This window comes from Girardinichthys multiradiatus, chromosome 10 (assembly GCF_021462225.1).
Source record: "Girardinichthys multiradiatus isolate DD_20200921_A chromosome 10, DD_fGirMul_XY1, whole genome shotgun sequence".
NCBI classification, from domain to species: Eukaryota; Metazoa; Chordata; class Actinopteri; order Cyprinodontiformes; family Goodeidae; genus Girardinichthys; species Girardinichthys multiradiatus.
In genome coordinates this window covers 33,431,787-33,457,284 of record NC_061803.1, presented here as the reverse complement: position 1 = coordinate 33,457,284, position 25,498 = coordinate 33,431,787, and the positions used below count along the sequence as shown (strand labels likewise).

General features: G+C 42.8%; 1 pseudogene; it reads right to left on the bottom strand.

Annotated features, from left to right (window-relative positions):
- Nucleotides 1–910: 910 nt before the first annotated feature.
- Nucleotides 911–19,347, bottom strand: LOC124875457 (annotated as a pseudogene).
- Nucleotides 19,348–25,498: the final 6,151 nt, after the last annotated feature.

Sequence of the window (25,498 nt, the reverse complement as noted above, 5' to 3'; positions counted from 1 at the left end):
CATTTCAGAAAGTGAAACATATACGGATTTATTACATATCAAGTGAAATATTTCAAGTCTTCATTTCTTGTTTTATTTTTATGATTATGGCTTACAAATGACGAAAAACCAAAATTCAGTCTCAGAAAATTTGAGTATTGTGAAAAGGTTTGCAAAAGTTTCTTGAACTCTAAATCTGTACTGGCCATGTTCCTCATTTAGAACAAGGAAAATTAACAAGACAAAATAAATTTGACTTGAAATGAGTAACAAAAATCAGGGTGTTAAGCAAATCCTTACAGTGGCTCAGGTGGTAAGGGTTCCTCCCAGTTCAAACCCTCGCTCTTTCCGTCTCATTTGTTGCGTCCTTAGGCAAGACACTTCATCCGCCCTGCCTTGCTGATGGTGGAGATGAGGGTCCGATTGTATGGCAGCCCTATTTCTGTCAATCTGCCACAGGGTAGCTGTGTCTACCACTGTCAGTGTATGAATGGGTGGATGACTGAATGTAATGTAAAGCCCTTTGGAATCCTCAGAATTGATAAAGCGCCTTACAAGTGCAGCCATTCACACATTTTGCCCTTCAGACACCTTGCTGGAACAAAAATTAGTCCAATACTCTCTGCATAATAGGAATTATACATAATATAAATGATCAAAATAAAATCAAAATGCACTGCATGTTTTAGGCAGTAATTTCCAGACCCTCAGTAAGCTGCTGAAATCATTTTGGCACCAGATAGCGGCCATCTGCTCCATTATTTACTGCTAAAGGACACACTCCGCACTGTTCTAATTACTGTGAAGCAAAGTGATCCTGTCAAAATTAAACTGTCAACATTAATCTTAATCAGAAGGTAACAAAATGATACAAACTGCTGTGGCAATTCACAGAAAAGCTTTTCAAACCAATTCTCACAGTGAGACGCCTCTATTTACTGTGTAATCTCAGTTTGTGCTTCTTTAGAGACTCCCGTTGAGTAAACTTCTCCAAATAAAGGCTAAATGGTTTCTCTCTTGTGTGAACCACCATGTGTCTTTTCACATGCGACTCCTGGACAAACCTTTTTTCACACTTCTCACATGACAGCAGGTTCTCCCCAGTGTGGATTCTAACATGCCGTACCAGACTTATTTTGCAAATATATCTGGCACCACAATAACCACAGCCAAACGGTTTCACTCCTAACTGGGTTATCATGTGGCTTTTCAGATCACGTTTAAGTCAGAACCGTCTGCCACAGTCGCTGCATGCAAATGGTTTTCCTCCGTTATGACCCACCATGTGTGCCTTCAGAGCTCCATTTAAAGAGAACTTTTTATCACAAAGCTCACACTGAAATGGTTTCTCTCCTGTGTGTTGTGTCATGTGAACTTTAACACTTTACTTGCTGCCAAAACCTTTACCATATTTATCAAAGTTAAAAGGTTTTTCTCCAGTGTGGAGTCTCAGGTGATATTTATAATGATGCTGAGGATGAAAGGTTCTTCCACAATCTTTACAAACGACTGTCTGTTCACCACCTCATATGACTTTTTAGAAAAGGTTGTTTCTCAAAGGTTCTATCACAACAGTCACAAGAAAAGGATTTTCTGCCAGCTTTGAGTCCCGTCTGTGAATCGGTTTTCTGCTTCTTTGCAGAGTGTTTCTTCTCAACCACACAGCTAGAAGACTTTTCTCCTGAATGACATGCCATGTGTTTCTGGAAAGTCTGCTTCCTCACAAACTGTTTACAACACTGAGGGCAGCTGAAGGCTTTCTTGGCAGTTTTACGTCCCACTTTGCTCTTCACACCTGACTGACGTGTTCTGGTTTCCATCCAATCTTCATCACCATCTTTATTTTCAGATCCAGAGCCTGACAGATTGTTGTCATAATCATCATCCTCATCCTTATCAATGACTCAGTAGAGTCAGAAAAATTTTCTTCACCGTTTAGCTGTGAATGCAAATTTGGATCTGATTCCCTGTCTGGTTCTGGTTCTCCATAGTCCACTCCATCATGTTCTGTTTTTATCTGTGTAGTTGAACTGCTAGTTGAAGCATCCATCTCTCTGCAGTCTGGACTTTTGATGTGATGAAGTTCTGATGACTGAGGTTTCTCTTCATCTTCATTCTTCACAGTAAGCTGCTCTCTCTCCTGACTGATCAACCATTCCTCCTCTTCCTTCTTTATCTGGGGACATGCAGGGTTCTGCTGGTCAAAACTGGAACCGCACAAGTCAGGAATCTCTTTTTTAACCACCAACAGCTGCTGCTCGGTACGACACACATGGGCATCATGGTTAATTTTCCACCAAGGTCTGTTTATCGAATATGAAGAATATTAGAAATGTGTTTTATTGTTGTGAAGAAGAATTGTTGTGTGGGCATATAGAACCTGTACACATGAGAATACACTGACTGTTCTCAACCTCAATACCTCGCCAACCTATTGGACCGATGAATAGGAAGATGGAAAATTCAACATGGTGCACTGGCTCGTAAAAAATTATTTTAGTAATGTATTCTATTAATTATTCTAATGACCAATGGAGTAATCAGATAAGCTTTTCTATGAGTAGTTTCATTATATGAACGAGAAAATGCAAGTAAACAAATAATTCTATACATTAAAAAAAAAAAAACAAATCAACATTGTATTGCTTAAAATGCAATAAGAGCATGTCTTTGGTTAATACTTGAACATTTGTAGCAAAGGATGCATCTGGAGCTGAAACAAAAGGTACTCGTACTCGTCGTCTTCCGCTTTATCCGGGACCGGGTCGCGGGGGCAGCAGACTCAGCAGAGACGCCCAGACGTCCCTCTCCCCAGACACCTCCTCCAGCTCCTCCAGGGGGAGCCCAAGGCGTTCCCAGGCCAGCCGAGAGACATAGTCCCTCCAGCGTGTCCTGGGCCGTCCCCTGGGCCTCCTTCCGGTGGGACGTGCCAGGAACACCTCCCGAGGAAGGCGTCCAGGAGGCATCCGGTATAGATGCCCGAGCCACCTCAACTGGCTCCTCTCGATGTGGAGGAGTAGCGGCTCTACTCCGAGCCCCTCCCGGATGGCCGAGCTCCTCACCCTATCTCTAAGGGAGTGCCCGGCCACCCTACAGAGGAAGCTCATTTCCGCCGCTTGTATCTGGGATCTCGTTCTTTCGGTCATAACCCAAAGTTTATGGCCATAGGTGAGGGTAGGAACGTAGACCGACCGGTAAATTGAGAGCTTTGCTTTCCGGTTCAGCTCTCTCTTCACCACAACGGACCGGCACAGCGCCCCCATTACTGTGGCAGCTGCACCGATCCGTCTGTCAATCTCCCTCTCCATTCTTCCCTCACTCGTGAACAAGACCCCGAGATACTTCAACTCCTCCACTTGAGGCAGGAACTCCCCTCCAACCTGAAGAGGACAAGCCACCCTTTTCCAGTCGAGAACCATGGCCTCGGACTTGGAGGAGCTGATCTTCATCCCAGCCGCTTCACACTCGGCTGCAAACCGCCTCAGTGCATGCTGTAGGTCTTGGCTAGAGGGGGCCAGCAGGACCATGTCATCTGCAAAAAGAAGAGACCAAATCCTCTGGTCCCCAAACCAGACCCCCTCCGGTCCTTGGCTGCGCCTAGAAATCCTGTCCATGAAAGTTATGAACAGGACCGGTGACAAAAGGCAGCCCTGCCGGAGTCCAACATGCACTGGGAACAGGTCCGACTTAGTGCCGGCAATACAAACCAAACTCCTGCTCCGCTTGTACAGTCATCGGATGGCCCCTAGTAAAGGGCCCCCGATTCCATACTCCTGGAGCACACAGTCGAATGCCTTCTCCAGGTCCACAAAACACATGTGGACCGGTTGGGCAAACTCCCATGAACCCTCGAGTACCCTGTAGAGGGTATAGAGCTGGTACAGTGTTCCACGGCCGGGACGAAAACCACACTGCTCCTCCTGAAGCCTAGGTTCGACTATCGGCAAAAGGTTCAAAACATTAACATGTCAAAAGCTCAGCCCTTCCTGGTTGACTTAACCAGGAATACACTACTGTGCTATCTACCTCTGTAGTGAAAAGGGTCACAAACAAACTAGTTTATAATGTGTCACTTGCATATTGTAATGTGCATTTTTAAACAGATTTTTTTTCATCTAAAAGCATAATGTTATCTAAATAAAATAGATTGATAGTGTACTTTTGGGGTTTTGTTTTGGTACAAAAATGGACAAAAAAAAAACAACTGAAATGGTAAACAAAGCAAATTTAAGTTCAGGCATAATAAACCCTAAACTAAGATTACTCTCTCTGTGCAAAACTGTTGGTTGAGCACAGTATCTCAACAAACACGGCACTCACAATATGGGGACGACCTTGACATACGATCTGGGCGCTCTGGTGGCGCCCGTTTATTGACATCTGCTATGGCTAGCAGCCAGTTGACAGTTAACATAAAAAAGTCAACGAGAGAGAGCTGAGGCGCCAGACAAAAGTGCTAACTAGCAAATGTTATCAAACTGTTGACAAATGTGTACTGGCACATACAGGTCCTTCTCAAAATATTAGCATATTGTGATAAAGTTCATTATTTTCCATAATGTAATGATGAAAATTTAACATTCATATATTTTAGATTCATTGCACACTAACTGAAATATTTCAGGTCTTTTATTGTCTTAATACGGATGATTTTGGCATACAGCTCATGAAAACCCAAAATTCCTATCTCACAAAATTAGCATATCATTAAAAAGGTCTCTAAACGAGCTATGAACCTAATCATCTGAATCAACGAGTTAACTCTAAACACCTGCAAAAGATTCCTGAGGCCTTTAAAACACCCAGCCTGGTTCATCACTCAAAACCCCAATCATGGGTAAGACTGTCGACCTGACTGCTGTCCAGAAGGCCACTATTGACACCCTCAAGCAAGAGGGTAAGACACAGAAAGAAATTTCTGAACGAATAGAGTGCTGTATCAAGGCACCTCAGTGGGAAGTCTGTGGGAAGGAAAAAGTGTGACAGAAAACGCTGCACAACGAGAAGAGGTGACCGGACCCTGAGGAAGATTGTGGAGAAGGGCCGATTCCAGACCTTGGAGGACCTTCGGAAGCAGTGGACTGAGTCTGGAGTAGAAACATCCAGAGCCACCGTGCACAGGCGTGTGCAGGAGTTGGGCTACAGGTGCCGCATTCCCCAGGTCAAGCCACTTTTGAACCAGAAACAGCGGCAGAAGCGCCTGACCTGGACTACAGAGAAGCAGCACTGGACTGTTGCTCAGTGGTCCAAAGTACTTTTTTCGGATGAAAGCAAATTCTGCATGTCATTCGGAAATCAAGGTGCCAGAGTCTGGAGGAAGACTGGGGAGAAGGAAATGCCAAAATGCCAGAAGTCCAGTGTCAAGTACCCACAGTCAGTGATGGTCTGGGGCGCCGTGTCAGCTGCTGGTGTTGGTCCACTGTGTTTTATCAAGGGCAGGGTCAATGCAGCTAGCTATCAGGAGATTTTGGAGCACTTCATGCTTCCATCTGCTGAAAAGCTTTATGGAGATGAAGATTTCATTTTTCAGCACGACCTGGCACCTGCTCACAGTGCCAAAACCACTGGTAAATGGTTTACTGACAATGGTATCACTGTGCTCAATTGGCCTGCCAACTCTCCTGACCTGAACCCCATAGAGAATCTGTGGGATATTGTGAAGAGAACGTTGAGAAACTCAAGACCCAACACTCTGGATGAGCTAAAGGCCGCTATCGAAGCATCCTGGGCCTCCATAAGACCTCAGCAGTGCCACAGGCTGATTGCCTCCATGCCACGCCGCACTGAAGCAGTCATTTCTGCAAAAGGATTCCTGACCAAGTATTGAGTGCATAACTGTACATGATTATTTGAAGGTTGACGTTTTTTGTATTAAAAACACTTTTCTTTTATTGGTTGGATGAAATATGCTAATTTTGTGAGATAGGAATTTAGGGTTTTCACGAGCTGTATGCCAAAATCATCTGTATTAAGACAATAAAAGACCTAAAATATTTCAGTTAGTGTGCAATGCATCTAAAATATATGAATGTTAAATTTTCATCATTACATTATGGAAAATGATGAACTTTTTCACAATATGCTAATATTTTGAGAAGGACCTGTATAAACAGCAAATGCCGAGTTCCGTCCCTCAGTTGTTCCTCAGCTATAGAGCTACAAAAAGCAAACAGGTGAACCACCTAAAGAAATCAAAGCTTCTCACCAGCTGTTTGGTTTCTACCATCATTCAGAAGAACAGTGAGGCGTTTCATCTGTAGTTTTTCTACTGCTGACAGACCTTCAGAGCTGTTCTGCTGATGATATTCGCCTTCTTTCATGGTGTCTGTGTTATACCCTTGGAAAAAAAAGGGAAGAAAAATGAGAAACGACACGTTACCTTCACTTCTCATAACTGTACAGCTCCTTTAACATATAAACAATGAGTTACATCACCCTTTTATTCTCTTTTATTAACACATGAACTGCTTAGTACTGTTTTACCCTATGACCATAAAGGATTAACATCCCAATTTCAGTGAACTAGGAAATAACGCAAACAGCCTGAGTGAATAAAAGCACAGTAAAATTTTTACAAAATACACACATTACAGTTAACATACAAACATAGTTGGTGCATCCCTAATATGTAACAGGAGTTCGGCTAATTATGCTAGCTGCGCACGAGGTCCTGCAGCTGGGCTAAGGCTGGCAAGATGGTGGAGAGAGCAGTTATGCTGTGAGGAGCTCCAAGTGGCAAGGCTCTAAGAAGGTTTTTGAAACCAAATATATGATTTTCTGACTTGACGCAAATACAGGAGGATCACTACAAAATTCATAGATGACCCATTTAAACGGTAATAGAACTAAAAGATAAGAAGAAAACAACTATAAAAATGACTAACAGCAAAGCTAAAGCTAGCAAAGCTCTGCTAACACACGACTACTGCGGCTCTGAAAATATGGATACTGATGCCAAAGGATCAAATGCTTCTAAAGCTAAAATCTTAGCAGCGGTTGAAAATCTTCAAAAAATGATGATAAACTTTGAGGAAGAGATGAAAGAGAACACGCTGTCTATTGCAAATATTGCTAAAGCGGTGGAGTTCAACAGTGCCGAAATTCGGGGGTTAAAAAGTAAAAACCAAGAGATGGAAAAAGAAATAACAGCTTAAAGCCATAAACACTGAGCTGACAAAGAATGTTGAAGATAACGGAAGGAAAACTGCTGAGTCAGAACGCTATAGAAGAAGATGGAATCTGCACATCATCGGCTTAAAAGAGGAAAAAGAAGAAGACACAAGACAGATAGTTGCGGATATCATCAAGAAGATTATGCCACACTGGAAAGAAAAGATGGACATGATTCTGGACACAGTACACCGACTTGGTCCTAATAACTCTAATCGCCCACGACAGGTCATCATCCAGATTACTGGTCGAATCTTCAGTCACCATCAAAAATAAAATGTCACACACTTTAATATTTCGTAGGACCGCCTTTAGATTTGATTACGGCACACATTCGCTGTGGCATTGTTTTTATAAGCTTCTGCAATGTCACAAGATTTATTTCCACCCAGTGTTGCATTCATTTTTCACCAAGATCTTGCATTGATGATGGTAGAGTCTGACCGCTGTGCAGAGCCTTCTCTAGCACATCCTAAAGATTCTCAATGGGGTTAAGGTCTGGACTCTGGTGGCCAACCATGTGTGAGAATGATGTCTCATGCTCCCTGAACCACTCTTTCACAATTCGATCCCGATGAATCCTAGCATTGTCATCTTGGAATATGCCCGTGCCATCAGGGAAGAAAACATCCATTGATGGAATAACCTGGTCATTCAGTATATTCAGGTAGTCAGCTGACCTCATTTTTTGAACACATACTGTTGCTGAACCCAGACCTGACCAACTGCAGCAACCCCAGATCATAGCACTGCCCCCACAGGCTTGTACAGTAGGTACTTGGCATGATGGGTGAATCACTTCACCTGCCTCTCTTCTTACCCTGATCCGCCCATCACTCTGGAACAGGGTAAATTCTGGACTCATCAGACCATATGACCTTCTTCCATTGCTCCAGAGGCCAATCTTTATGCTCCCTAGCCAATTGGAGCCTTTTTGTTTCGGTTAGCCTCACTGATTAGTGGTTTTCTTAAGGCTACACAGCTGTTCAGTCCTAATCCATTGAGTTCCCTTTGCATTGTGCGTGTGGAAATGCTCTTACTTTCACTATTAAACATAACTCGGAGTTCTACTGTTGTTTTTCTTCGATTTGATTTCACCAAATGTTTTAGTGATCGCCAATCACGATCATTCAGGATTTTTTTCTGGCCGCATTTCTTCCTCAAAGACGATGGGTCCCCACTATGTTGTGAGTCTGAAACAGACTGACATCTTTTCCACGACCACGGGATGTGTCTTTCGACATGGTTGTTTAAAATGAGAAGCAAGTCATTGCACCAGTCGGGGTTAAATAACTTGCCAGCTGAAACATATTCGCCCATGCAGTAATTATCTAATGGGAGGCTCGTACCATTTACTTAGTTAAATCCAGGTGGTGATTTTTTTGTTTTGGCCAGGCAGTGTACAGGGGTTGGACAATGAAACTGAAACACCTGGTTTTAGACCACAATAATTTATTAGTATGGTGTAGGGCCTCCTTTTGCGGCCAATACAGCGTCAATTCGTCTTGGGAATGACATATACAAGTCCTGCACAGTGGTCAGAGGGATTTTAAGCCATTCTTCTTGCAGGATAATGGCCAGGTCACTACGTGATACTGGTGGAGGAAAACGTTTCCTGACTCGCTCCACCAAAACACCCCAAAGTGGCTCAATAATATTTAGATCTGGTGACTGTGCAGGCCATGGGAGATGTTCAACTTCACTTTCATGTTCATCAAACCAATCTTTCACCAGTCTTGCTGTGTGTATTGGTGCATTGTCATCCTGATACACGTCACCGCCTTCAGGATACAATGTTTGAACCATTGAATGCACATGGTCCTCAAAAGTGGTTCGGTAGTCCTTGGCAGTGACGCGCCCATCTAGTAGAAGTATTGGGCCAAGGGAATGCCATGATATGGCAGCCCAAACCATCACTGATCCACCCCCATGCTATCTGGGTGGTACGCTTCTTTGGGGCTTCTCCACACCGTACCTCTCCCGGATGTGGGGAAAACAGTAAAGGTGGACTCATCAGAGAACAATACATGTTTCACATTATCCACAGCCCAAGATTTGCGCTCCTTGCACTATTGAAACCGACGTTTGGCATTGGCATGAGTGACCAAAGGTTTGGCTATAGCAGCTCGGCCGTGTATATTGATCCTGTGAAGCTCCCGACGGACAGTTCTGGTGAAAACAGGAGAATTGAGGTGCACATTTAATTCTGCCGTGATTTGGGCAGCCGTGGTTTGATGTTTTTTGAATACAATCCGGGTTAGCACCCGAACATCCCTTTCAGACAGCTTCTTCTTGTGTCCACAGTTAATCCTGTTGGATGTGGTTCGTCCTTCTTGGTGGTATGCTGACATTACCCTGGATACCGTGGCTCTTGATACATCCCAAAGACTTGCTGTCTTGGTCACAGATGCGCCAGCAAGACGTGCACCAACACTAAAATGACAGGTGTTTCAGTTTCATTGTCTAACCCCTGTATATTCAAATTATGATAGTGATAAAACTTTATGTCGAGTAAATATGTGTAAGAGAGAATTTTTCTTTATTGTACTTCAACAAGAAAAGTTTCAAAATTTTGTATACTATGCACAATAGTTTCTTGGTTTTTACCATGGAAGTAACATCAGTGTGAGGTGTATTGGTGCATTCCCTGCGTGTGACATTCAGGGCCTGAAATACTTTTTGTTTTTTCTCCACCTACCTCTGTGGCAAATCTCAGAATATTTCTGCAGGCCAATCATTCTTCAGGCCACCACTTCTGAAAGTGTCAGACAGTGGTATCTGACAGTAGAAGTAGTAGAAAACATCTTGTATCCTTAACCCCTGACGATTCTTGACGTAATGATAGCATTTTAAAATTATTAATGAATCAGTGTTTTCTTCAACAACTATGTTGTGCATACCTAGAATATGGCAATACCACAGACATTTAAAAAGACAAACTAAGAACTTGACCTCTAAACATACCTCTTTCAGTTACTAAGTGTTGTTTTGGACAGCTGTGTAGCCACAGTCCTTTTCCCCACAAAGCGGTCTGTTTGACAACCAATTAACCTGGTTTCCTTTTGCACGTCTTAAGAATGTCTTAAGAGACTACTTTGTCAAAACAGATAACAGAACAAATTGGTTAAATAAATCTTGCAGTGGCACAATGTCAGTTGATTTACGTTGTACTGTAAGAGTACATTACTTGGGCATTTCTCCTTTATACTATTTTATATTTAAACTCTTACTTAATCATATTACAAAACCATATATCTCCACGTATTGTTCTGATTATTATTTTGTAATATGTTTTTTTACTTCAGTACAATTGTGAATGCAAGACTTTTACATGTAGTAGAGTATTTTTACAATGTAGTATTTATTTATTTACTTTAGCTAACTGTAAGGTAATGGTCATCTCTCGGAAACCTAAATAAAGTCACCAAGCTGCTACCCTGCACATTGTAGCATCCAGGGAAGATGCATGAGTGTGGTGAATGAGGCATAATTGGTTAGGTAGCTAGCAACAAACTATCGTTGGTGCTATCTGTGACTCGCAAGCGAGCTGGAGAACCACCGAGGCTACTGCACTTTAACTTTTTCATACCGCTGGAGCAGCAGGAGCGGGGTTATGGTGAAGGCAACAGCATGGTGACACGTGGCCGTTCTTTCAGACACACCTACAAAATCCTGAAACAGAAATCTTAAAACCCAAATTAAATTCTAGCTCCACAATAAAATTCTCAATGGTTGGGGGACTTTTTACACGTTTAGAACAATAATGACATTTACAATGTCATTAGACACTTCTGATATTGCCTTTGATTAAGACATATTTCTCTCTCCCCCTCCCTCTAGTGATCTCGCTGTCTAGAGACAGGCATAAACAAAACATTTGTACCTCTTAAAACCAGACAACATTCACAAAAACATGCACAGTGCGATTTACTTACATCCGCAATGAGTTCAGAAGTGCAAAATAATACCCCTCGTCATTTCACACGTTTGCTGCAAAAAATATGCAGTACCGGATGTTTCAGCACAAAGTTGTCAAACTTTGGGAAGAGTGGATGCCAATATGTCTATATAACACCCACAGTGTTAACTCACAAAAAATTGGAAATAATGGCATTCATTATTAGTCTGTCATTCTACCACATTCATCACAGGCAAATGGTCACTCCCCGGTGTGAAACCTCATGTGTGCCTGGAGATGACTCTTAACTAAAAAGCCTTTGCCACACTGATCGCACCTGTGGGCCCTCTTTCCTGTATGAGACATCATGTGTGTTTTAACATATGACTTATCTTTGAATTTCTTACCACAGACATCACAGCCAAATGGCTTCTCTCCTGTGTGAACTCTCATATGACGTTTCACCTCCTGCTTCTGCTGAAATCTTTTGCCACAGTCACTACAACTGAGCGGTTTCTGTCCTGTATGAACAGCCATGTGTCTCCTCAGGGTTTCTTGTCGTGAAAATGTTTTACTGCCAACGCTACACACAAAGAGTGTCTCTCCTGTGTGGACGTTCATGTGTGTCTTAAAACTGTATTGATATCGAAATCTTTTTTCACAAAAGCTGCAATAATATGGTTTTTCCTCTGAGTGGACCCTCATGTGTGTTTTAAGATGTGCCTTTGTGTAAAAGCCTTTGCTGCAAACATCACATGTGAATGGCCTTCCTTGTGCATGTTCTCTCATGTGATGCTTTAACTGCTTTCTTTGCACAAATGTCTCACCACAATCACCGCAACTAGAATGGGTTTCTCTTGCGTGAACAACCATGTGTTTCTTTAGATCTCCCTGTCGTGAAAATGCTTTACTACAAACACTACAGACAAACTGTTTCTCTGCCGTGTGGACAATAATGTGTCTTTTAAGATCACACTGATGCTTAAATCTTTTTCCACAAATGCTGCGAGTAATTATTTTTTCCTCACAATGAACTCTCATGTGCCTTTTAAGATTAGCCATTCTTTTAAATGTTTTAGCACAAACCTCACAGGCAAAAGGTTCCTCCTCAGAGTGGACCCTCATGTGCATTGTTAGGTTTGTCTTTTTATAAAATTGTTTACCACAATCACCACAAATAAATGGTCTCTCTCCAGTGTGGACTTTCATGTGCGTCTCAAGTTCATTTCTTACAAGAAATCTTTTACCACAAAGGTCACAGCTATGGTTTCTCTTTTCAGAGTGAAACATCTTATGTCTTCTAATGTAGGTCCTGTGTTTAAATTGTTTACCACAGATATCACAACCATACGGCTTCTCTTCTGAGTGAACTCCAACATGTGTCATAAGATAGGTGCGCTTTTCAAATCGTTTACCACAATCATTGCAAACAAATGGCTTCTCTGCTTGGTGAGCTGCCACAGCAGCGCTAACTATCTCATCACTGCTCCCTGCCTGGGCTGCTCTGCTCTTCATCTGATGATTTTGACTATTTTCAGATTCAGAACCTGACAAAGGTCCCTGCCAATCATCATCAGTCTTGTCACTAACTTCAGTCTCAGAAGAATCTGAAGCATTTTCTTCACTATTTGGCTGGAAATAATTTAGATCTGACTTCCTGTCTGGTTTTAGGCCTCTACAGTCCTCCTCTGAGTCCATCTGTTCAGCTGAGCCGCTGGCTGGAGCTATTGTCTTTCTGCTGTCTTCACTTTTGATGTGATGAAGCTCTGAAAACTGAGATTTCCCATTGCCTTCACTGTTCAGAGTAACCACAGGAAAAGTCTCTTCCTCCCTTTTAAGCAGCTCTTCCTCCTGACTGATCCACTGTTCCTCCTCTTCCTCCTTTATGTGGCGTGGCTCTGGGTCCTGCTGGTCCAAACAGGAGCTCCAGTCATGGGGAACCTCTTCTTTAACCACCAACATCTGATGAACAGGGAACACTGAAACACATGGGACAACTGAGACCCCATCTTTTATTTAAAAGGAAAACATCACATTTTCAGTGCTTTTATTTTTATTTTTATTGAAATCTATGAAATTTGTTTATTTGGCAAATATTTTGCCACTAGGAAGGGAAAAAGCAAATGAGATGTAAAATAACTACAAACTGAAATGAGCCTACAGCTGTCAACAAGTTTGGACTTTTCAGAAGGCTTTTACAGAGAAAGTAATCTTCATACAGAGCTTTGAGGCACAAGATCTTAATAATAATCAGAAAAGTATTCACTGATATCAAGATTTCTAATGTTCATACAGCAACCAGTGAAGTCATGGAGACTTGTAGCCAAAACATAGAAAAAAAAAGAAAAGAGTTCTATTGTTTCCACTTTCAGGTTCTCATGGTCCAGACTGAATAAAAAGGCAAATATCTGTATAATGGAACCAATTTGGATATTGAACTTTTATAGTTTTCAATCAGTACCTCTTTATTATATACAGGGGTTGGACAATGAAACTGAAACACCTGTCATTTTAGTGTGGGAGGTTTCATGGCTAAATTGGACCAGCCTGGTAGCCAGTCTTCATTGATTGCACATTGCACCAGTAAGAGCAGAGTGTGAAGGTTCAATTAGCAGGGTAAGAGCACAGTTTTGCTCAAAATATTGAAATGCACACAACATTATGGGTGACATACCAGAGTTCAAGAGGACAAATTGTTGGTGCACGTCTTGCTGGCGCATCTGTGACCAAGACAGCAAGTCTTTGTGATGTATCAAGAGCCACGGTATCCAGAGTAATGTCAGCATACCACCAAGAAGGACAAACCACATCCAACAGGACTAACTGTGGACGCAAGAGGAAGCTGTCTGAAAGGGATGTTCGGGTGCTAACCCGGATTGTATCCAAAAAACATCAAACCACGGCTGCCCAAATCACGGCAGAATTAAATGTGCACCTCAATTCTCCTGTTTTCACCAGAACTGTCCGTCGGGAGCTTCACAGGATCAATATACACGGCCGAGCTGCTATAGCCAAACCTTTGGTCACTCATGCCAATGCCAAACGTCGGTTTCAATAGTGCAAGGAGCGCAAATCTTGGGCTGTGGATAATGTGAAACATGTATTGTTCTCTGATGAGTCCACCTTTACTGTTTTCCCCACATCCGGGAGAGTTACGGTGTGGAGAAGCCCCAAAGAAGCATACCACCCAGACTGTTGCATGCCCAGAGTGAAGCATGAGGGTGGATCAGTGATGGTTTGGGCTGCCATATCATGGCATTCCCTTGGCCCAATACTTGTACTAGATGGGCACGTCACTGCCAAGGACTACCGAACCATTCTTGAGGACCATGTGCATCCAATGGTTCAAACATTGTATCCTGAAGACGGTGCCGTGTATCAGGATGACAATGCACCAATACACACAGCAAGACTGGTGAAAAATTGGTTTGATGAACATGAAAGGGAAGTTGAACATCTCCCATGGCCTGCACAGTCACCAGATCTAAATATTATTGAGCCACTTTGGGGTGTTTTGGAGGAGTGAGTCAGGAAATGTTTTCCTCCACCAGTATCACGTAGTGACCTGGCCACTATCCTGCAAGAAGAATGGCTTAAAATCCCTCTGACCACTGTGCAGGACTTGTATATGTCATTCCCAAGACGAATTGACGCTGTATTGGCCACAAAAGAAGGCCCTACAACATACTAATAAATTATTATATATATATATATATATTATTATATATATATATATATATGAGCTTTAACCAGATTCCAAGGGATGTTGGAGACATAGAGTCCGAGTGGACCATGTTCTCCGCATCTATTGTCGATGCTGCTGCCCGTAGCTGCGGCCGTAAGGTCTGCGGTGCCTGTCGTGGCGGCAATCCCCGAACCCGGTGGTGGACACCGGCAGTAAGGGATGCTGTTAAGCTGAAGAAGGAGTCCTATTGGCTGTGTTTGGCTTGTGGGACTCCTGAGGCGGCTGACGGGTACCGTGGGGCCAAGCGTGCCACGGCTTGCCACGGGTGGTGGCAGAGGCAAAAACTCGGACCTGGGAGGAGTTTGGTGAGGCCATGGAGAAGGACTACCTGTTGGCCCCGAAGCGATTCTGGCAAACCGTCCGACGCCTCAGGAGGGGGAAGCAGTGCTTCGCCAACACTGTTTACAGCGGGGGTGGGGAGCTGCTGACCTCGACTGGGGACATTATCGGCCGGTGGAAGGAATACTTCGAGGATCTCCTCAATCCTGCCATCATGCATTCCCTGGTGGAAACAGAGGCTGGGGACTCGGGGTTGGACTCTTTCATCACCCAGGCTGAGGTCACCGAGGTGGTTAAAAAGCTCCGCGGTGGCAGGGCTTCGGGGTTGGATGAGATCCACCTTGAGTACCTCAAGTCTTTGGATGTTGTGGGGCTGTCATGGTTGACACGCCGCTTCAACATTGCGTGGCGGACGGGGACAGTGCCTTTGGATTGGCAGACTGGGGTGGTGGTCCCCCTACATAAGAAGGGGGACCGGAGGGTGTTCCAACTACAGGGGGATCACACTCCTCAGCCTCCCTGGTAAGGCCTACGCCAGGGTATTGGAGAGGAGAGTACGGCCGATAGTCGAACCCCGGCTTCAGGAGGAGCAGTGTGGTTTTCGTCCCGGCCGTGGAACACTGGACCAGCTCTATACCCTCTACAGGGTACTCGAGGGTTCATGGGAGTTTGCCCAACCGGTCCACATGTGTTTTGTGGACCTGGAGAAAGCATTCCACTGTGTCCCTCGTGATGCCCTGTGGGGGGGTGCTCCAGGAGTATGGAATCGGGGGCCCTTTACTAGGGGCCATCCAATGACTGTACAAGCGGAGCAGGAGTTTGGTTCGTATTGCCGGCACTAAGTCAGACCTGTTCCCGGTGCATGTTGGACTCCGGCAGGGCTGCCCTTTGTCACCGGTCCTGTTCATAACTTTTATGGACAGGATTTCTAGGCGCAGCCAAGGACCAGAGGGGGTCTGGTTTGGGGACCAGAGGATTTGGTCTCTTCTTTTTGCAGATGACGTGGTCCTGCTGGCCCCCTCTAGCCAAGACCTACAGCATGCACTGGGGCGATTCGCAGCCGAGTGTGAAGCGGCTGGGATGAAGATCAGCTCTTCCAAGTTCGAGGCCATGGTTCTCGACCGGAAAAGGGTGGCTTGTCCTCTTCAGGTTGGAGGGGAGTTCCTGCCTCAAGTGGAGGAGTTTAAGTATCTCGGGGTCTTGTTCCCAAGTGAGGGACGAATGGAGCGGGAGATCAACAGACGGATCGGTGCGGCTGCCACAGTAATGGGGTGCTGTGCCGGTCCGTTGTGGTGAAGAGAGAGCTGAGCCGAAAAGCGAAGCTCTCGATTTACCGGTCGGTCTACGTTCCTACCCTCACCTATGGCCATGAACTTTGGGTAATGACCGAAAGAACAAGATCCCGGATACAAGCGGCGGAAATGAGTTTCCTCTGTAGGGTGGCCGGGCACTCCCTTAGAGATAGGGTGAGGAGCTGGGCCATCCGGGAGGGGCTCAGAGTAGAGCCGCTACTCCTCCACATCGAGAGGAGCCAGTTGAGGTGGCTCGGGCATCTACACCGGATACCTCCTGCACGCCTTCCTCGGGAGGTGTTCTAAGCACGTCCCACCGGAAGGAGGCCCAGGGGACGGCCCAGGACATGCTGGAGGGACTATGTCTCTCGGCTGGCCTGGGAACTCCTTTTTCCCAGGCCAGCCTACACCAAGGCTGGCCTGGGACCAAGGGGTACCAAGACAGATCACAATCCCTGTGTAAATTAAGTTGCAAATATGCAATGTATTACCCAAGGCAACCAGCAGAGGGGTGATTAAATGGGACTTTGGAAGCGGTAAAGAAGACACTTTAACACGGTGATATTCCAAAATGGGCTTAGGGTTAGAGGTCTGCATCCTTCAAAGATCACGTTTCAGGCCGATTAGGTCATAGCAAAGCAATAAAGGCTGTGCAAATTCAAAAGGCTCCTATAAATGCGACCGACATATCCCTCCTTTTATCCCCAGATTTTAAGGATGGGTCCAGTGTATCCGTCTTTAGCAATCTTCTCACATCAGAGTCCAGAATAAGATTAAAAACAGTTATCACCAAAGCATCAAACCTGATAGTTTCATGTTGTTCAAGTACTGTCACTCCAACGTTTGTGTAAAAGTGTAATTTAAATGCGCTCATCAGGACTTCTTGTCAAACATAGATAGGAATAAAGAAAAAAGACTTTCAGTAGAGGAAAAAGCCACGGTTTCAGGTATTAAAGCTACTAAACAGTCAGTGTTTTATCACAGTGATTACATCTTTTAACTGGCTTTCATCAACACACAGAGCAGCTGCTTTTTTTTTTTTCAAACATAAAATCGATTAATAATCCACTATGCTGTGGGCTGTTGGTGTTTTAATGTATGTCTGTGAGCATAAATACTAATAAATATTCAAACATTCCCAGGTTATATTCCTAAACGTCTTTTAAGGAGAGCATTTACTCTCATTGCCTTCATGTATTGTTTTGTTGATTTAATTAATATTGCCACTATCGGTAAACTGATTTTATTGATGTAAAGCACTGTAAAACTCAGTTTTAGTGACGTGGTTTGAATCTTGAGTTGGAAACAACAAAAATCGATTACTGTTCATTTAAAATGAACACACTAAAGAAGTTTTAGCTATAGAGGAGTTTAAACACATTCTGTAGCGCCAATTCACAACACATGTTGTCTCAAGGCATTTCACAAAAGTCAGGTACAAACATTCAAATTAATCCTAACCATTGAACAGTGCAGTCAGAGTTAGTTATTTATTCAAATTGGATAAAATGTTTTTCTATCTAAGGAAGCCCAGCAGATTGCATCCAGTCAGTGACTTGCAGCATTCACTCCTCCCAGATGAGCATGTAGAGACAGTGGACAGTCACTGGTGTTGACTTTGCAGCAATCTCTCATACTGAGCATGCATGTAGCGACAATGGAGAGGAAAAAATCCCTTTTAACAGGAAGAAACCTCCAGCAGAACCAGGCTCAGTGTGAGCAGCCATCTGCCACGACCGACTGGGGGTTTGAGAGAACAGAGCAGAGAAGGAAAAATAACACAGAAGCACTGATCCAGGAGTACTTTCTATGGGAAGGAAAAGTAAATGTTTAGTCGTTTCACCTAGAAAGAAAGAACAGATAAACTCTGAGCCAGTTTTCAAGGTTAGAGTCTGAAAGAGAGCACATAGAGTTAGTTACAGTAAAAGCTCAGTCAATTTCCATGTCTAGGAGAGAGAAAGGGTTAAACACTAAAAGACAGGGCCATGTGGATCAATGGTAGAGGGTGAGCATTAAGTTGTTGCCAGCAGAAGCTCGGACGATTCCCCTCTCCAGAAAGGTGTCACAGGTAGACACAGAGCCAGGCCAGGAGCTTCTAGGAAGAGAAAAGAGAGAACAAGGTTAAAAGCTGAAATAACAGCAAATAATGCAAAATAGGAGTTTAGTGTGAGAATGTAGCGAAGAGGGTGAAAGTGGTGATTATGTCCTCCAGCAGCCTAAGCCTATAGCAGCATAACTACAGAGATAGTTTCAGTTTCAGTTTATTTATTTATATAGTGCTTATTTACAACAATGTCGTCTCAAGGCACCTCACAAAGGGTCCCACTGATGGTCATTGTTATACTAAAAACCACAAGGATTGGGATACCTCTCTCTGTCAGATTGACCATAACCATTGGAATAGACAGGGGGTCATACAGGTAGCAGAAATGGAGGACGTGTTTGCACCTCAACCATCACTGAGCTGGTTTAGGCTAAACCTGACTCCCCCTTACTCCAACCAACAGGGAGGGAGGAAGGCTGAGATTTACCTTAAGCTTTTCTTTTTTCATCTTAGAGCAAAACCTATTGAGGATTTAGAGAAAACAGTTTTCTCCTCATCCCATGCGGGAGCCAGAGGTTGTATCCTGTAGGTGTGGTCTATGTTAAACGTCACAAGAAACTGAAAAAATAAAAAATAAAAATTATAAAGTCCTCAGACATGTCACTGTTTATTGAATTAAGGCAGACATCCGCAGCTGTTTCTTGTGTATTGTCTCAGACAAAGTCTTCACACCGACTGTAGTCAAAGTAATTAAGAGGACTGTGGTCCTTCCTGGCCCGAAATCTCGAGCATTGCCTCTGACAATTCACATCCCCTGTTTATTGAATTAACGCGTCTGTGGCTTTGCTGAGGTGTCTCTGGGGGTGTGGCCAAGGGGCGTAACCATGCACGCTGATCGGATTTCGTCATTGGGAACAGAGAAGGTGTCGTAGTCAGTCATCCTGGTTCTATCGAGAGATACAACGCAATCTTTACTGGGAGATCGGCTTCAAATCTGGTAGCTAAAAGTTTATTTTTAACCAGTTACACTGAATTAGCCGATACTGCAAGATCTTTAGCCAGACATATTTCAGGAAACGAAGAAGATGGTGAACATTCTGCTTCTATTGAGAATGCAATGCAATCTTCAGTAGTAAGTATTTATCTGTAAGAATTCCTTAAGTGCGTGTGAATGCTCGTTGGATAATAATGTTTAACTTATATTCTTTAGAACCCACAAGTGACGAGCTGGATGGTATCGTTTTAACACAGGCCGACTACGGTAATTATTAACTGCAACAACATCTGGTTTAGTCAACTGGTGAATGCTATTTTGTGATTTAAAAAATAAATGATATAAATTCTACTTACAGATTTAACGAGAGGCGTATTCCTGAACGTTGGAGAAGTCAGCGTTTGTAACCGTCTGCCTCCGAAAAAATCAAAGTTGAGACGGAAACTTGTCTTTAAAAAAGACAATCCGATCCCAGCTAAACATATCCATGAAGGAGAGGGTGAAGCCATTCATGCGCCACAGTCCCCTGACCGTGCGCCGGAAAAATTAACAGCTCCGGAAGAGGTGAGTAAGTAAAAAAAAAAAAAAAAACTTTTCTATGCATATGTTTTCACGGGTGTATGCGATATTGCAGACTTGTTTTAACCCCTGAATAAATATTTTACTGTTATATCGAATGATTTAATCCAGAACCTAAGCCTGGATAAGATTCAGCAGAACTGTACCAGTTCAGTGCAGGAAGAGTTGAAACCACCCAGAACCGTTCAAATACCCTGTGTACGGATTAAGTTATAGTTATATTCAAATTCTGTTCTATCCAAATCTTCACAGAAACAAGATTTTTTTTTTCAAAAGACAGTAATATATAACTGTTTTATTCTTCTTATACTCATTTACGCCATCAAGTTTAACGCTTTTAACTGTATGTCAGACACTGTTACTGAAACATTGCGCTGATATCAAGGTAATTTAAACCGATCCATGGGTTTTATTCTTCTTATACTCATTTACCTACTGAATTAGTTTGTATATTTTATTAATTTATATATTTTTTCTTTATCTTTCCAGAGGCAGCGTTGATGGTGGGCAGCATGGCGGTAATTTCAATCCGGAGGTTGCAGTCAACCCTGATCAGATTGAGGGAGATCCTCCTGTGACTGTTGAACGTGAACGTTTTAATAACATTGAAATAAGGAGACCTTTTACCATCCCGCCTCCCTGCCCTGGTAATGTCCCTGATCTCGCTGCAGTCTATATAAACATCATGCGTATTCTCACTGAATTAGCCAATACTGTAAGATCTTTAGCCAGACGTAACAATGTTGTGAAGCTAGAATTAGTTGGGGAAAATCTGAACCGTAACGTCACGTTTACCATTAACGATGATGGAAATATGATTCTGCCTGCTTTTGATTTTTTAGATGAATTAGTACAGTCCAACGCTGAAATGCCTGCAGATAATAACCTGGAATTTGTTCTACAGGTAGTTAATGACCCTGGAGGAGGGTCGAAGCGTAAGGTTAAAGGAACGTTAGACTGTGAACTGATTAATAAGAAAAAGCGTCACCTGTATATTGTAGATAATACCGGTAATCAGTTATGCTTTGCCATCAGTCTTGCACACGTCTCTGACTCTAACCTTACTGATAATCAGGCTTTAGAGCTGGGGAGGGAGTGGCAACACAGGGCTGGTTTAGATGATCAGACAGCAGTAACTTTCAGCAACATTGGTAAATTTGAAAACATTCTAAAGAGAAAAATTGTAGTGTTTCACAGAACCGTTACAGGCTCTGCATGTAGGATCTCTGCTCCTCCCCTTCTGGTTGGTTCTGGCAGCTCATTGTCTGCAGCTGCAACGCATTCTCCTAATGAGCTCATGGGCTTCTTAAGGTAGCTGCTGATACAGACCTTTGCTGGAACATAACATCAGTTATGTGGACTTCTGTCTGCCTGCCTGTCTGCCTGTCGACCTGCCTATTGACCTGCCTATCGGCATACCTGCCTGCCAACATCTAGTAATACTCCCTCCTAAGGACTGCACTGTAAATATTCTCATCACCAGTACTCTCTCTTTCTCCTTGGATTCCTGGGTTTATCTCCTCCTCCTCTGGCTTCTGGACAACTCCAAATCAAGATTCCTTAAACAAAGTCTACAGTAGAAATAAACCTCATTTACCGTCTTATCCTGTATGCTGAGTCTGTTTCATCCTCTAGTTTTGTTCTACTTCGACTATTTAAGCAATTGATGATACTGCAGCTCTGTGTAAATTTGAGACCAGTTTCCCTGATCGATCAAACCCTCTTTTTCTGCTGTTATTTCAAGGTCACTACTATGGGATAAAAAATCTCAAGGGTTTTATAGGATCGAGATACATCTGTGCATATTGTTGCAGAAGCTAGGAAAAGCCAGAAACACACCATTGTGAAGGCTGTTGTCCGGTGTGTCACTCATATCAATGTATGCGTGAAATTAACGAGCCTGTCGCCTGTGCAGGTTGTCACAGAATCTGTCGTAATTCTTCATGTTTCAGCAGACATAAGAAACCTCGCAACAGACCTAGTGCTGACAGGCCTATGAGTGACTGTGAGTTGGTAAAACTGTGCAAGGTGTGCAAAAGGATATACGTTATTCCAATCAGCCAGCACGATAATGTAAAATACCGTATTTGCGGTGAGAATATACCTCTTGATTTAGATGTGACGTGTGATGGTCATCTGTGTTACATTCAACCCGGCCAAGCCTGTAATCAGTTAGATGATAAACAGATTTTTTATGATTTTGAATGCTTCATCAATGAGAACGGTGTGCACATCCCCTATCTGGTCTGTGTTAAAACACTGAAAGGTGAGGAATGGCATGCTTATGGATTGAATTGCACCCAAACATTTCTTCTCCATTTCAGGAGACCGATGTACAGAGGCTTTACCTTAATAGCACACAATGCATGTGGGTATGACAGCTACCTGATTCTCACAGCTATGCTGCAGTTAGGCATTAAACCTCATCTCATCATGCAGGGAAGTAAAGTTCTCTGTTTAACCGACCCTGATTACAGGTTAAAATACATTGATAGTCTGTCCTTCATGTGTATGAAGCTTAGTGCGATGCCGAAAGCATTAGGTTTTAGTGATCAGACCAAAGGTTTTTTCCCCCACCTATTCTCCTCTGAACAACATCTCCAGTATGTGGGGTCTTTTCCTCCTCCATCCTCCTACGCTGTAGAACGCATGAGCCTTCAAGAACAACAGGTGTTTAACAGCTGATACAGAGAAGTGAGCAAAGGGGTTTTTGACCTTGAGAAGGAAGCTCTTCGTTATTGTAAAAATGATGTGGACATTCTTTATCAAGGTTGTGTTAAATTCAGGGATGAGTTCTTTCAGGAGACAAGTGTGGATCCACTTAAATGCGTCACAATAGCCTCGGCCTGCATGAAGGTTTTTGTAACCAATTTCCTTCCTCCTAAAACCTTGGCCATCCCCTCACCTCTGGACTACAGACGTAGTAGTAAGACGTTTTCCAGCGCGTCCATTCATTGGCTTGGCTGGATTTCAGATAGCAGAAAAATAGACATCGAACATGCATTAAACATGGGGGAAAAGAAAATTGGTCCTTATTCTGTGGGTGGGTATGCAGATATTAACGGTGTCAAAGTTGCGTTTGAATTTTACGGCTGTTTTTTCCACGGCTGTAAAAAGTGTTACATGCCTCATGACAAGTGTCCTTTGAGAGGGGTAGCATTTGAGCAGTTTTACGCAGCCACTGTTGAGAGAAGCAAGGTGTTACAAACTGTGTACGGCCTTCGTCTCAAGGTCATCTGGGAGCATGAGTGGACTGAAATGAAAAAATCAGACCAGGGGGTAATCAGCTTTCTTGAGAAAATTAATGCACCCAAATCATCCCGAGATGCTCTGTATGGTGGTCGCACCTGCCCTATGAGGTTGAGGTACACAGCGGGGCCAGGTGAAACTGTACACTATGTGGATTACACATCTCTGTACCCTTATGTAAATGCTAACTGCGTCTTTCCCCTCGGACACCCCACCATCATTTACAAAGATTTTGATGATCCCAGCAGCTACTTTGGCATCATCAAAGCTGTGGTCTACCCCCCACGAGGTCTCTTTTTCTCCGTTTTGCCTTACAGAACATCCCAAGGTAAACTTGTGTTTACTCTCTGCCGCACATGTACTGAAATAAATAACCAGTCAGGTCCCTGCAGGCATAATGATGAGGACAGAGCTCTGACAGGTGTGTGGGTGAGTGTAGAGTTTTGTGTTGTGATTATTAATCTGAGAATATTATTTAATATTAATATTTTAATATTTTATCAAATAATATTTCGGTCTGTTAAGGGTTGTCCTGTGAATACCAGCCCAGTAAGGCGATGGTATTAGGACAAAACAGAAAGGTGTGAGATGAGCTCTGACATTATTGAACAGCATAAACTCTGCACACGCATGGAATGAATTCACACAATTTCTTAAAATACAAGAATTTATTAACAAAAATAAGTCAACTCAAAATCAAACATATTTCAATCAACAAACTCTTTACTATGCTAAAACAATCCAACTAAACTACCAAGCAGAATTAAAGAATAAGGAAGACTAATGGGCTATGTACAATATAAACAAGTTGATTAAAGACGATTGGAAATCATGACCAAAAGAGTGATGCAACATTACCATGCAATGTTTATGTTTGAGAACCAAGGATTACCTTGAAGGATCTGGAAATGAAGTTAAGTTAGTCATGGAACTAACTTAGGCAATATTCAGCAAACGTTTAGACAACCACTCACAATGCAAGATCAGATAAAATATTATTTTAATAAAATAATGTTTTAAATAATGATCTGCTGAATAAAATCAACCTTTTGGATGACCATTTCTCAACGGTGTCTAATTAGCTGCCTTTATTTATTGAAATAATATTTGAAGAAATAATATTAAGGGAGTATTTTGGAAACGAGCCAAATCTTTCTGGAGAAATGGGTCTTAATGGTGTTTACTTAGTTATCAAATCTAGTAAATGGTGTTTAGGGACTATTTACTGGATTGAAGACTAAACCTTTCTGGGTAAATATTATTTAGCACCAGAATCAAACACACACCTTTAAAAATACCGTTATTAAAAGGTTTAAAATGCATCCAATTAGACGCAGGCAAAATCGAGGTGAACCCTGCCAAAAGACAGGTAGCAAAACTGTGTTTAAACAGCTTTTGGGGAAAGTTGTCTCAGACCACAGTCGTCACTAACCCTGATGAGTTTTTCAGCTTCATATTCTCGATCAAATACAGGGTTAACTACTTCCATTTCTTCAACCCTGAAATGTGTGTAGTGCAGTGGAACTTAAGTAAACGTGTCATCTCTCCCCCAAGCAAGGTAAACAATGTTTATTGCAGCATTCATCATCGCTTATGCACGTTTAAAACTTCATTGAAATTCCTCAGCACATGATCAGGAGGGATAAAAAGAGATTCCGCTTAAGAAATGCTGCATTTGTTAAAAGGTTTCGGTTGGTGTATGACAAGAGATGCCTTTTTTCTGACAGGACAACTCTGCCTTGTGGTTATTAGAGCTTAAGAAGAGGAAGAAAGATAAAAATAAAAAAAATAATAATTTGCATTCTGCCGATTAACAGGAGATTGATTTTGATCCTAGCGCCTTTCTCATGTATGATTATAAGACCCAGCGGCTGCGGGAAAACGTTTTTTGAAAAAACTGTTTTGCAAAATAGTAACCACGTCATGGATGTTGTTCCAGAAAATATTGTGTGGATTTACACAGCTTTTCAGCCCATGTATGCTGAATTGCAGAAGATGAATAAAAATATTAAATTTGTGGAAGGATTGCCTCATTCTTTTGAAGATGATCAGAATCATCTGATTATTCTAGACGATGTTATCGCTGAAGCCTCAGATGATGAAAACGTGATGAAGGTCTTTACCCAGTTTTGTCACCATCATAATATGAGCGTCATGATGTTGACTCAGAATGTTTTTCATCAGGTAAAGTTCAGTCGCACCATTAGTTTGAACTGTAATTATATGGCGTTGTTTAAGAACCCGAGAGATAAACTGCAGTTGAATATAC